We start from the raw sequence: 12,576 nt of genomic DNA, 5'->3' as shown, positions 1-12,576 counted from the left end.
CCTGACAGTTTTATGGTGGGTGAGTAGCCAGAAGTGTTTAGAGATAAAGCACTGCTCAAGGGGTTGGGGGGAGACACAAGGCCCAGGCCATGTACCACAAGCGGCCGTGCTATTCATTTTTGGTTCTGCAAATGCTGTCTTCCCTCAGCACCTTCACATATATTGTCCTCTTTCCCGCCTGCCTTCCCTCCTCTCCCCGATCTTTCACCTGAATAATTCTCCAGGCTTCCAGGCTCAGCTATTCATGGAGGCTTTCCTGAGCCTGGTCTAGGTTTTCACCTACTGATACAGGGACCCACAGCACCCTGAATGCCTTCTTGTGAGAATACTCGTCCAATATCTCTCCCCAGCTGGAATGTAAGCAGTGAGAAATCATCAACTTTATCCTGCTTGCTGGCTGATGTATCCCCAGCACCTTTACAGTGTCTGGCACATTTGTTAAATGCAGAGCAGGTGCTGGCCAATATAAAGATGGAGAGGAAGAAGATTAAGAAAAAAGTGAGAAGACACCAACCAGAACTTAAAATGTGTTACCATTTTGCCACAGATACACGCTGAGCCACAGATAGATACAATCCTCTATTGGAGGAGTGAGGAAATGTAGAGTGGGCAACTGGAAGGAACTGAAGGAAAGACTCCAACATACAAGAAAGGCATGGAGCAGCAAATCAAAGTAAAGAGTAACAAACACGGGGAAGAGCCCATCCCAGGCCCAATCTTCGGCAGACGAATGAAAGTGGGCTGAGAACAAGACACTTCTCAGCCTCTTGTTGGCTGCCTTTTGCTAGAAAGCGATCAGGACTCCTGCTCTCTACAGATGACTGACTACAGAATACAGAGGGGAAGAGGGAGGGAAGGAGAGTTTCCACCAGGGTGAGGTATTTCTGACTCTGCCTTGTTGACAGCAAACAGTGGCGGTAGTGGGACTTTTGACAGGAAGTGTCCACCTCTGGGGGAGTCAGGATCGGGCCAGGAGGTAGAGCAACCCTGGCACCCTAAAGCCCTGGCTTTTTCCCCTCTGCACTCTGGTGCAGGAGCCTCCACATCTCTCATGCCTCCTTAGGGCAGCAGGGGGAGGGCACGAGGCCAGCCTTCAGCAGGGACCATTTCGTTTACATTCCCACCCCTCGGCCCTGGGAAGCCCCGAGTTCCCACACTCACTGAGGCAGGAAGGTCGCCACGGACACCTCATCTGTCCGGGTTGCTGACTAACTACAGATAAGCAGCAGCTGCTGCATCCACATTGGATGCAGATTGCCCACCCTGGAACCAGGCGGAAAAGGGCCAACCTCTGCCCACTGCGGGGTGGGGGACCACAGGGCCTCCAGGGCCGTCTGCTGCGGCTGAGGCCAATGACCGCGGCGGGGTGGGGGGGCCGAAAAACTCGCTTTGGTGGAGCTGCTGGACGGGACCAAGGAAAGGCAGGTCTTAGGTGTGCCTACCCCACGGCACAAATCCAACCCGACAGCCGTCGAGCACTTGACAGTTTTACAGTACTCTGTTGCATACTTTTTCTCACATCACTCTGACCACCACCCGTGAAGAACACAGAGCAGGTGTTTTTGTGTCCATTTTGCAGATGAGTAAACAGCCTCAGGATGTTTGAGAGATTTGCCCAAGTTCTCACAGCTAGACAGTGGTAAAAGCCGTTTTTTCACGGCCTGTTTGGTGGGTCTTTCCATTACTATGCGCAAACACAACAAGCCAAGTGGACAAGTTCCAATTTTTATCTCTGAAAGAAAACTCCTCCTCCCGGGTTTAACCTGTCTTCCACCCAGCCTGTGGTGTAGTGAGAAACATTTCAGTCTTGGAGTTTGAATCCCGATTCCCCTTCTTGCCAGCCAAGTAATTTAGCAGCTGTGTGATTTTGGATTTGATTTTCTTGAATATTCGCTTCCACATGTGTAAAATGGAGATGATGTGGCTTAAGTGGTGGAGGCTTCTGTAAGGATTAAGAATAACAGTAAACATCTACTGACTATTTTCCGTACCCTCAGCTCAGTTCTAAGCACCTCATGTGCACTGACTCACTGAATTCTCACAACAGCCCTAGGTTAGTTCATATGTGCTATGTTATTTCACTTCATAGATGAGGAAACAATGGCAGCGGTAAAGAGACTTACCCCAGGTCACACAGCAAACAAAGAGCAGAGCCAGGATTCTCACCCAGGCTGTCTGACACCAAAGCCAAGTGCTTAATCTCCATGTTATACTGACTATGCAAATTATGATTACTGCCTACAATAAGGTACTCAGTCAATAGCTGTTACTAGGTATTGGGGCAGGTGTGGCTTGATTTATAAGCAAAGTGAAGAGCTAACTGCCTGAACTAATTAGATAAACCAAAGGCCTGTCCACTAGGAAGTATCTAGTAGTATGCCATGGTTTCTCATTTGCCACCACCAGCGTCATTCCTTTAGAACAGGAAGAGACTTCGGGAACATTTGGCAATGTCTAGAGACATTTTTGGTTGTCACAGATGTGGGAGTGCTACTGGCATCTAATGGGTAAGGCCAGGGTTGCTGCTGAACATCCTATAATTCATACAACCGTCCCTGCATCAAAGAATTATCTGGCCCCAGTGTCAATATGCTGAGGTTTAGAAATTGCTTTAATACTGAGCATTTATTATTGACTAAATGCTAAATATTGAGTATTTAGTAAGACTACTTTAGTCTTGAAGAGCCCTGTTAATACACAAACTTGTCACACAGAACAACAAAGTAATGTTCTGTTTAACATCTCTTGATATGCTGACACAGTTCAATCTATGCAATATTTGTTATTACTATTGCTGTTGTTACTGTTGTTGTTGCCAAGCAAAGATGTGTGCCCTAGAAATGATCAAGCCGATTTGGGGTTTGTGGTAGAGTTAGAAAACTGAAGCTCTTCTTCTGTCAAATTACGTTACCATCCTCCAAATTGCTGACATTTCTTCCAATATGTTGAAATAGGTCATAAATAAACTCACAGCAATGCCATTTCCTTTTAACATGCAGTTCTGTGAATCCCTGATATCTCTCAGTTCAGTCAGCTCTTCTTTTGTCCCCCTTCCCATTATGCATACACCAAACAGATTTTTTTTTAAGTCTGATTTTGTTGGCCTCTTTTGGAAAGTCCTATAGCTACTAACATCTTCAAAATGGTAAACATTTGGGGGCTTCCCTGGTGGCGCAGTGGTTGAGAATCTGCCTGCCAATGCAGGTGACACGGGTTCGAGCCCTAGTCTGGGAAGATCCCACATGCCGCGGAGCAACTAGGCCCGTGAGCCACAACTACTGAGCCTGCACATCTGGAGCCTGCGCTCCGCAACAAGAGAGCCCATGACAGTGAGAGGCCCGCGCACCGCGATGAAGAGTGGCCCCCGCTCGCCGCAACTAGAGAAAGCCCTCGCACAGAAACGAAGACCCACCACAGCTAAAAATAAATAAATAAATTTATTTTAAAAAAAAAAAGGTAAAAATTTACTTTGCCAAACAGAACTTTGACCAGAAGAAGAATCTTCATATGTGAAGTATCTGTGATGTTTGGCAGACATCCAGCTTTCTTACTTTGTTGGAGAACACTATGCCTCACATCACTGTGACTCACTGATTTCCATATCATTGTGCATTAGCTTAAAATACTCAATAAATAATCCTGAAAGGAGTTGTATCAGTCAGTTTAGGCTAGGTTATGATGCAATAACAAATGATCCCAATATCCTAACCACAAAGAAGATTTATTTCTTGTTCATATTGTGTGTTCATCATGTACTGGTTGCAGCCCTGTTTCATCTGTTCATTCATCATTTTGACCAAAGGAGCAGGCCCTATTTGGGACATGATGGTATCATAGCAGGAGGAAAGAATGATGGTGGAACAACATGATAACTCTTATAGCTTCTGCTCAGAATTGCTCAGAAGTGGCACACGTTCCATATGCCAATTTGTTTCTTGCGTTGACATTCCATTGGCCAACGCAAGTCAATAGCCAAGCCAGATGTCAATGGGGCAGAGATGTATATTCTTCCTACAGGCCCCACAGGCAGGGGTAGTGAATATTCTGAACAATAATATAATCTACCACAGGACTCTGTCTTTGTCACCAAAGTCATGAACTTCCTCAGAGCCAGGGCCTTGGCCTTGAATCACTACACTTTCAAGAAGTTTTTAGCAAGAAATGGGGGAAGAATATAAAGTGAAAGAGTTGAAGAGGCAAAATTGTCAGATTCTAGTGATTGATTTGTTGAGGAACAGAGGTGGATGGCAAACGTCAAGGAAAAGACAAGAGTCAAAGATGACTTCTAGGACTCCAGGACTGATGAGTGATAATGCCAACAATTGAGATAGAGAACAGAGAAGGAGAGGAGGTTTAGAAGGAGAAAGGGCAAGTTTGTTTTTGTTTTAGATTGAGAAGACAACTTTATTGCTCCTTACAGCTGTCCCCTGAAAACCCACTTTATTGGTTCTTTCACCCTCTCCTTTTTTGGGGGAGCAAGTTTTATTTTTGACCCAATGAACATGAGGTGTCTTTGGAACAACCATGTAGAAATATTCAGTAGACAGATGACTATATGAGTGTGGCTCCCAAGAGAGTACTGAGCTAGAGACAAAGATCTGAGATTCAATCACATATAAGTAGTCATAAGTGATAGCTATTATGATTATATTTATTGAGCACTTACTATGTCAGGCACTGTGAGAAGCAATTTACATACATTTTCGTATTTAATTCTCATCATATCCCTGGTCCATGTTGTTTATCCTTACTGTGTAGATAAGGGTATGAAATCTAAAGAAGCTTTAAAAAGCAAAACAAAACTCTGCCTGTCTCACAGCTAGGAATTTGCAAAAAAGGACCCAAATGTTTGCCTCCACAACCCACATTTCAATGAAGTATGCTCTTATTTGGAACCATGACAGCAAATGAGAACATCCAGGCACTACAGAAAGAGAGAGAAGATAAGAACAGTGGGTCAAGGGTAGGACTCTGAGGAATATGAATATTCAAGGATCAGGAAGAAGATCCCTTAAAGAAGACAGAGAAGGAACAAGTAGGAGGAAACCAGAAGAGTGCAAAATCTCAGAAGCCAAGTGTGTAGAGAGTGACAATGAAAAGAGAGTGTCTAACAGAGGCAGCGACTGCAGAGTACTTGAAGAGCAGGGCTGGGAAAGGTCCATGGGTGTTGGCAGCTAGGTCCAGTCCCTGAAAATACCTATACCCTCACAGAAGTGTCCATAACCAGCTATATTCCCCACCCAGAACCCCAGGAGTAAAATATCAACTGTAGGTGGCTGGTCACATGCTGACTTTGTAAACACCAACCTGTTGCTGGTTCATTCTCTTTGAACTCTGCCTCCAGAGACTACCTTGACTTTTTGACCTGTTTGAGTGGGTCTTTGTTTCTGGGTCTTGGTGACCCGGCTCTTGGACTCTGTACCTGTGTGTACATGTCTGAGGTTCTGGCCTGTTTTCTCTGCTTAGGAAACCCAGCCTTACACCACATGCCTACTCTTGGTTACTACCTACTCCCAACTTGAGGGAGTAAGGTCGGACACTGTCCCTCAATCCACAGGGCTGTGTCTTCTGCTAATTCTCTGCAACTCAGCTCCCAGAATTGAAATGAGGAGTGTGGTTTCAGATGGTGGCTGCTGTATGATGTGGCAAATTACTGACAGTAGGGCTGCTGGCTTTGAGATCACAGGTTGCTGGTCAGACCTTGCCAAGCCTTACAATGCATTTTGTCAGAGCAGCCTCTCAGTCTTCAGGTGAGCCCTCCCAGTTGCCACGCTTTTTAATCTAGCTCCAGCAGTTTATGGAGCTATGAGAGTTATATCTGTGGACAAGAGGACACTAATGTAAATGGGACTTTTCATGTCTGCTGGGAAAGCAGGATGCTGAACAGCTGTTCAGCTATGGCTGGGAAGGCTACACTGTGGGCACCACTGGGACTTTTTCATAGCCATGACTGACCGGTAAGAGCCCTTTGTCCATGGAGTGGCCAACTTCACCGTTAGAGTGGATGAGTACTCAGATCTCCTCTACTCGCAGCAGCTTGAACTGAATGAACCAGTATTATGGGTTCCCTCTGAGGTAAGGGCTCTAGGATCCTCCAGCATCTCTGCTCTTTGTGTTCAGTTGGATGCTGCACACATCCATCACCTTTCTATGACCACAACCCCCCAGCAAGGGTTACCAGATTTATTGAATAATAATACAGGACACCCAGTTAAACTTGAATTTCAGATAAACAACAAATTCTTTTTTAGTATGTGCTATACAACATTTGGGATATACTTATACTAAGAAATTATTCATTATTTATCTGAAATTCAAATTCAACTAGGTGTCCTGTATTTTACTGGACAATCCTATGGGCACCACAACCCCCATTACCTGAGACTCAGTAGGGATTCATAGGCCTTGGGATCCATTGGTTTCCACTTCTCCCAGGAAGGCATTGGGGCACTTTGTGAAGAATAAAAGCAGAGAACTGGGCCTCTGCTATGATTACTGGGGTCTTGATCCTGTCTGGTCCCCTATGCTCCTGGGGCAGTTCCAGGGGATCCATGAAATTACACCTACTGAGTGCCTAGAACCTTGTTTGCCTTCCATCGGCTGCATTTGGAAGACAAAGAGGGAAAGATGGCTTTTTAGAAGTGTCTAGACAGTTTGTAGAGACCATGATATCCTTGATCTGTGGCAGCACCGAATGATCAGTATCCTGCATGACTGTCCAGGGGATGGTTTTTGCATTTCCTGGACAATGTCCTAACATACCCTTGAACACCTCCGCACATACCCTGTCCAACTATGCCTCATATAATTCTCCAGTCCGGCGATCCTGGATTACCTGAAGCATCAGCACCTCCAAAACCGTCTCCAGACAACTCCAGTTTGGTGTAGCCAGGTGTCTATGATTCTGGAGTGAGAGGCCCTTGGTCAGTTGACACAGACATTCCAAATTCGGCTTGATAGCATTTTGTTCTTTTCTGTGCAACTGACCTAGTAATGACCTCCTAAAAAGAGAGGGAAGTTGGCCTGATGTGCTGAGCTGGACAATATTTTTCATGCAAATCAAGACTCCCTTCACCTTTGCCCCATTATAGCACTAGCTGGCACTTACTATGTGCCAGAAACTCATCTACATTGAATTTATTAATACAGGACTTTACCTGTATTAATAAATTCAATGCTTATAATAAGCCTATGAGGTGTATGCTGTTACCACTGCTGTTTTACAGATGAGGAAACTGAGACAGAGAGATTAAGTAATTCCTCTAAGGTCACACAGGTTAAAAAGTTGCTAAGAAGTAAAAACTGGGATTCAAATGTGGGCAGTCTAGCTCCAGAGTCTGTCCTCTTAACCTTTGTGCCAACTCTAGGTAGCCTGGACCCAGCTTGGTTCAGCCTAACACTGTTGGGACTGTTGTTGCTGACACTGGTGCTCCTGACCAAGGAGGCCCCTGTTCTGTCCTCCATTATCCCCATTTGGGAAGGAGAATGGCTTGCAGTGAAGATGTCTTCAAGGCCTAGAGGGTCTAATGCATGAGAGTGAGCTCAGTCTGCAGCAGCCTGAAGCATCCACTACAAACCTGGAAGCTTAGCTCATGCTATGCAAGGTGGCTTGCCTTATTTTATGAGCCTTGGGTGCTCCATCAGCTACACACCCAGCAACAGAACCACAGGGCAGATGGTCTAGGTTGTAAGCCTGAATACAAGGGGCAGCAGAGGCCATCAACCTTGGAAGAGTCTGACTTGAATATTTCACAGTCATTCAGCCCAAATTATCTTTCAGTCATCTACATGTGTTCCTAATCCAGATCCATAGCCTTTTGGGTGTAACTCAGAGAGGTATGAAATACTAGGAGGATGTCTATGAGAGTAGGGTGGTGCACATCCTGCCAGGAAGACCTGAATGTAGCCTCAGCTCAGCCACCCATCTGCTCCTCTACCAAAACACAATCTGTGGCCCTCTTCAACATCATGTGTGCTGGTACACTACCACAACAAGACCTGGACCTCAAGCAGATATTACCTGGGTTTCCTAAAGAGTAGCTGTGACTCCTTCTTATCCTCACACACCTCCAGGACTCCACCTATGGGACTCCCATCTCTGGTCTGCCTCTCTTGCCCAATCATTACTCTGTCCTGGCAGTGACAGCTTTATAAAGAAGGCATGCTTCCCTCCCTGCATTGCTCCTTTATCCACTCCAGTCCCTTATACCCTGATGGGTAAAAGAGAGTTTCTACTTCCATGGTCTGTCAAAGCACTGCTTTCCAACCAGAGCCCTTGAGCCTATCAGGTCCACATCCACCTGCCTGCTACCCCTAAATGGGTGACAAGAGTAGTGCTTAAGAAATACCTGCATTCTTCTACTGCACACACACAATTGACTGCTCTGTCTAGTGTCACTGCCACAGAATTTGCTTTCAGAATTTATTGTTTCCCTCTTTTCAGAACTGCTTTTCTGTGCAACAATATTTTGCATCCTTATTGTTTTCTTGCACCCCCTCTTCCTTGCACTATTGATGCTCCTGCAGCTAGAGAGTACCTGGGAAGGTATGCACCAACTTGAAGGAATTTTGATGAGTATACCAAGTTTTTGCTGGCAGCAGCCTTCAGAGAGGAAGATTGAGCATGGGATGCCATCTCATTCTCCCCTAGCACATTCATTCTACCTATCTAATATGAAAGCTAAGGATTGTTGATAATAATAACACCACCAGCAAAGAGATCTATCATTTCTTGAGCACTCACTATGGGTCAGGTAGTGTGCTACATGCTTTGCATATATTTTCTCACTTAATCCTCCCAACAATGCCGTAAAGAGGATACTATTTTACCTCTAATTTATAGCTGAGAAAACTGACTTGCCAAAGATCACATAATGAGTAAGTGGTAGAGCCAAATTTCAAACCCCAGTTAATTTAAAGCCTGGGCATTCAGCCACCTTGTTTTCATTGTCATATATCAGCTAACTTCCTCCATGTCCAACCTCCCAGCTCCTTCTATTCTTTTCTCTACTCCTAAATCTCCAGCCACAACCCCAACGAGGAGGGGAAATAAACATGAACTGTATTCCCAAGAGGAAGTAGACTCATTATGACACTGTGACTGACCTCACCCACTGGACCACGGGAAAGAGTGAGGGCATGAGGAATTGTTTTAATTTGGCCCTTTGAAACAGAGACCCTACTCAAAGTAATGAAGGGTTTGTTATAACTACTACTTCCCTGTTTCATTCACTAATGGATCCTGAGCACCTAGAACCATGCCTAGCTAGTAGTAGGTGACCAACAAATATTAGCACAGAATACAGGAATTTGGGGCTGGCCTGATGAAGAACACAGGAACCCTAGTAAATCTGGGTGGCAGGAAAGTGGCTTTCAGTAGAGTAGTAAAGTAGTGGCTTTAGTATGACCCTCCATGGCCACCACTCCTTTGTATGGCATCCTTTCAACTCCAGTTTCCATGGCTAACTGCCCCATTATCTCCATGTTTTCCAGTTCAAATCCCAGAAGGAGAGAGTCTGATTGACCAAACTCACCTTTTCCATTCAAGCCCTGGTTTTGGCAGGGGCAGTCCTAATGTCAGGGCCCAATTCCTGGTCCAATCAGGAGCCATCCCTGGGTAAAGAAAAATCTAGCTCTGCTTCTCAGAGCAGGGGGCTGTGGGTGGGGCAGTTTCATCTTGAAGAGGAAGTTGGGTGTGGCAGGCACTTTGTTGACATATCCAGTATAGGAGTGCTCCTGGGAGCCCATCTCTCATCTCTGAAAAGTGACTTTGTAAGTTAGAACTTTTCACCAGGCATTCCCAGGAATGCCCAGGTAAATGCAGCTGGTAACTTGCTGAGTTTGGAATTCCTCTTGGCCTGCCATCTCTGCACTCTTTCTTCTGGGACTACCTTGGTTTGTCAGCTTCTTACCTGTTTGCAGTTGGCTCTTTCTGGACTCTCTTCTACTTAGGTGAGTTGGCTTCTAACTAGACTGCTTGACTGTTGGACAAGGTAAGTGTTTGGATTCAGCTTTGGTTCTGGATCATGCTTTCAACTTGGATGAAATGGCCTCACATCTTGCACCCTTGCCCCCTCCTTTCTACTCAAATTCACTCTGCTTCAAGTTATCATTTGCCTGAGGGTGCCTTCCCTTCCCAGCCCACCAACATATTCCTGAGGGCATGACATTAAGAAATAGTTGGTGGCTTCAGTGAGAGCAATTTTAGAGGAATGATTGGGGTAGAAACCAGATAGAAGCAGGTTGAGGAAGTGGAAATAGTGAGTATAGACTACTCTTCTGAGTAGTTTAGATGAAAAGAAGGGGAAGGAAACATCTACATGTCAAGATTTGTGTTTTTTTTTTAACTTTAAGAGTTTGCTCTGATTGTATAATACATAATTTTGTCAAACAGTTTGAAAAAATAAAAATTATAAGCAATAAATGTATAATTCCCCATAATTCAACTACCTACATAATTATGATAGTTACTCATTTTTGAGCACCTACTAAACAGAAGAACTGTTCTAGTCACTTTATAAATAGTGTTTCTATTTACTGTGTGATATAAAGTCCCAGCTGGGCCAGAATTAAGACAGATATGTCTGTGACATCAAGTAAGACAATATTCCCTCCCCTCAAGCAATAATTAGCATCCACTGATTTACAAGGGGGCAAAGAGTTTGTTGGGGGAAAGCTCAAATTCTGACTTTAGGAGGGTTTTGTTCGTGCATAGCCACGTCTGGGGGTAGTTCCGGAGGTAGTCATGGCTGGCAGGTATAGTGGGGCCCCCAGGGAAAGCACAGCCTGTTGAGAAAGGAGTCTGCAATGGTAAGGCTGGGCTTTAGTCCTGCAAGGCCATGGCCAGTCTGGCTGTTATGTGGCAGGGCCTAACTCAGCTTCCTCGTGTGTGTCTTTCCAGAAGAAAACAAAGAATGGCCTCTGTGTAACAGAAAGAGCCATTTTGTGAAACTCTGAAATGCCCTAAGGCCTATCACCCGGTGGGTAACTGAGTGTAGCATCCGGGAAAAGAGCCTTTCCTTTCTCACTTTGAGAGAGGATGCTGACAGTCATCACAGGGGCTATCCAGCCCTAAATTTCCCACAGAACTAGCACCACGGGGCCAGTTGTAGTGGCAGAAAAAGTTTTTCTTTAATTCGCAGCAAGGTAACGGTAGCAGACTTCAGTTAGTTCGGTAACATTTTACCTTGAGCATTAATGCTGAAAAAAATGGACTCTCTTACTTCCTGTTTTTCAAAAGCATCGTTGACTAGGGGAACAATGCAGGGCTCCCAATGAGGCATGGGTGTGGGCTTCTAGCTCACCGTGGTGCTGTCAGAGCCAGCGTCATGGCGTTAGGTGAAGTTAACTGTAACAACAAATGATGGCATAACTGATTCAAGAACACAGGTAAGAGCTGCTCACTAATGACTCAACAATACCTTTTCCACCTTGTGTGCTGCACAAACAACACCTTCACACCCTGTATAAAACCGAACACCCTTGCCGCCCCACCTGCCTAGTACCACCCACCCCAACTTTTTCTCCACAGCATTTATTACCATTTCACGTACCATAGTTTTTCTTATTTCTTCTTCTTTTTAAAAAATTGTCTTTTTCCTACTCTAGAATGTAAACCCATGAAAGTAGCATCCAGGTCTATGTGTTTATTGCTGTGTCCCCAGAGTCTAGCTCAGTGACTGGCACAGAGTATCCAATAAATAAATAGTCACTGAGTTCATCCATTTTGTAAGTTTCCCCCAAATTTGGGTAAGGATGAGAACCATTAAGATTTTAATTAGCAGCTGGATTTATAGCCTGGAGGAACCTAGAATATGTGCTTTCATTTATAATAACCCTATAAGGTACATACTATAATATGCCTATTTTACAGATGAGGAAATTGGGGATTAGAGCAAAAGCAACTTGCCCCAGGTCCCACAGATAATAAGGGCCAAGGCCAGAATAAGCTAATATAGTAAGTATGAAGACCGTGTAGGAGGTATTGCTAAAGCTCAGGCAAGAGCTAACAAAAGCCTTAACTGATACGGTAGAAATGGGAACAGAAAAAAAAGAGATGGAAAGGAAAGAAACTGTGAAGATTGATTAGAAACATGGGAGACAGAATTCAATGCACTGCTAGAAGTAGCCCGTAAAAATCAAATGAGGAAAGGGGGATTTCTTCTAAGAGGAAGGTAACTTCAATTTATTTCAGGAAGAAAAAAAGAAAGGAAAAGATCAAGTAAATGTAAGCCCTTGCAGCTTTGAGCATATTTATAGTAAAGTTAATGTGGATTTCATAATTGGATTTTAACTGCAAAACAGATGAGAGTAAAAGACCTTATGGCAAAAAGAGTCAAAGTTGTGTCCTAACATGGAGAAGACTCTGGCAAGAGTGTCCAAGGAATGAGTCAGGAAGCAGTGCAAAGCCTTGGGGAGAGGGGAATCTTTACAATATGATGAGGGGTTGTTAATCATGAGGTTCCTGGGCAACATAAGAGGCCCTTGAAACAGGCCTTAGTTTGGGAAAAGGAACTGTAGGACCCAGGTAACAAGGTCAGGCCACCTCACCTTCCCCCTCACCCCTGGTCCATCAGC

Source organism: Balaenoptera acutorostrata, chromosome 1, assembly GCF_949987535.1.
Source record: "Balaenoptera acutorostrata chromosome 1, mBalAcu1.1, whole genome shotgun sequence".
Lineage (NCBI taxonomy): Eukaryota > Metazoa > Chordata > Mammalia > Artiodactyla > Balaenopteridae > Balaenoptera > Balaenoptera acutorostrata.
This window is presented reverse-complemented; position numbering follows the sequence as displayed.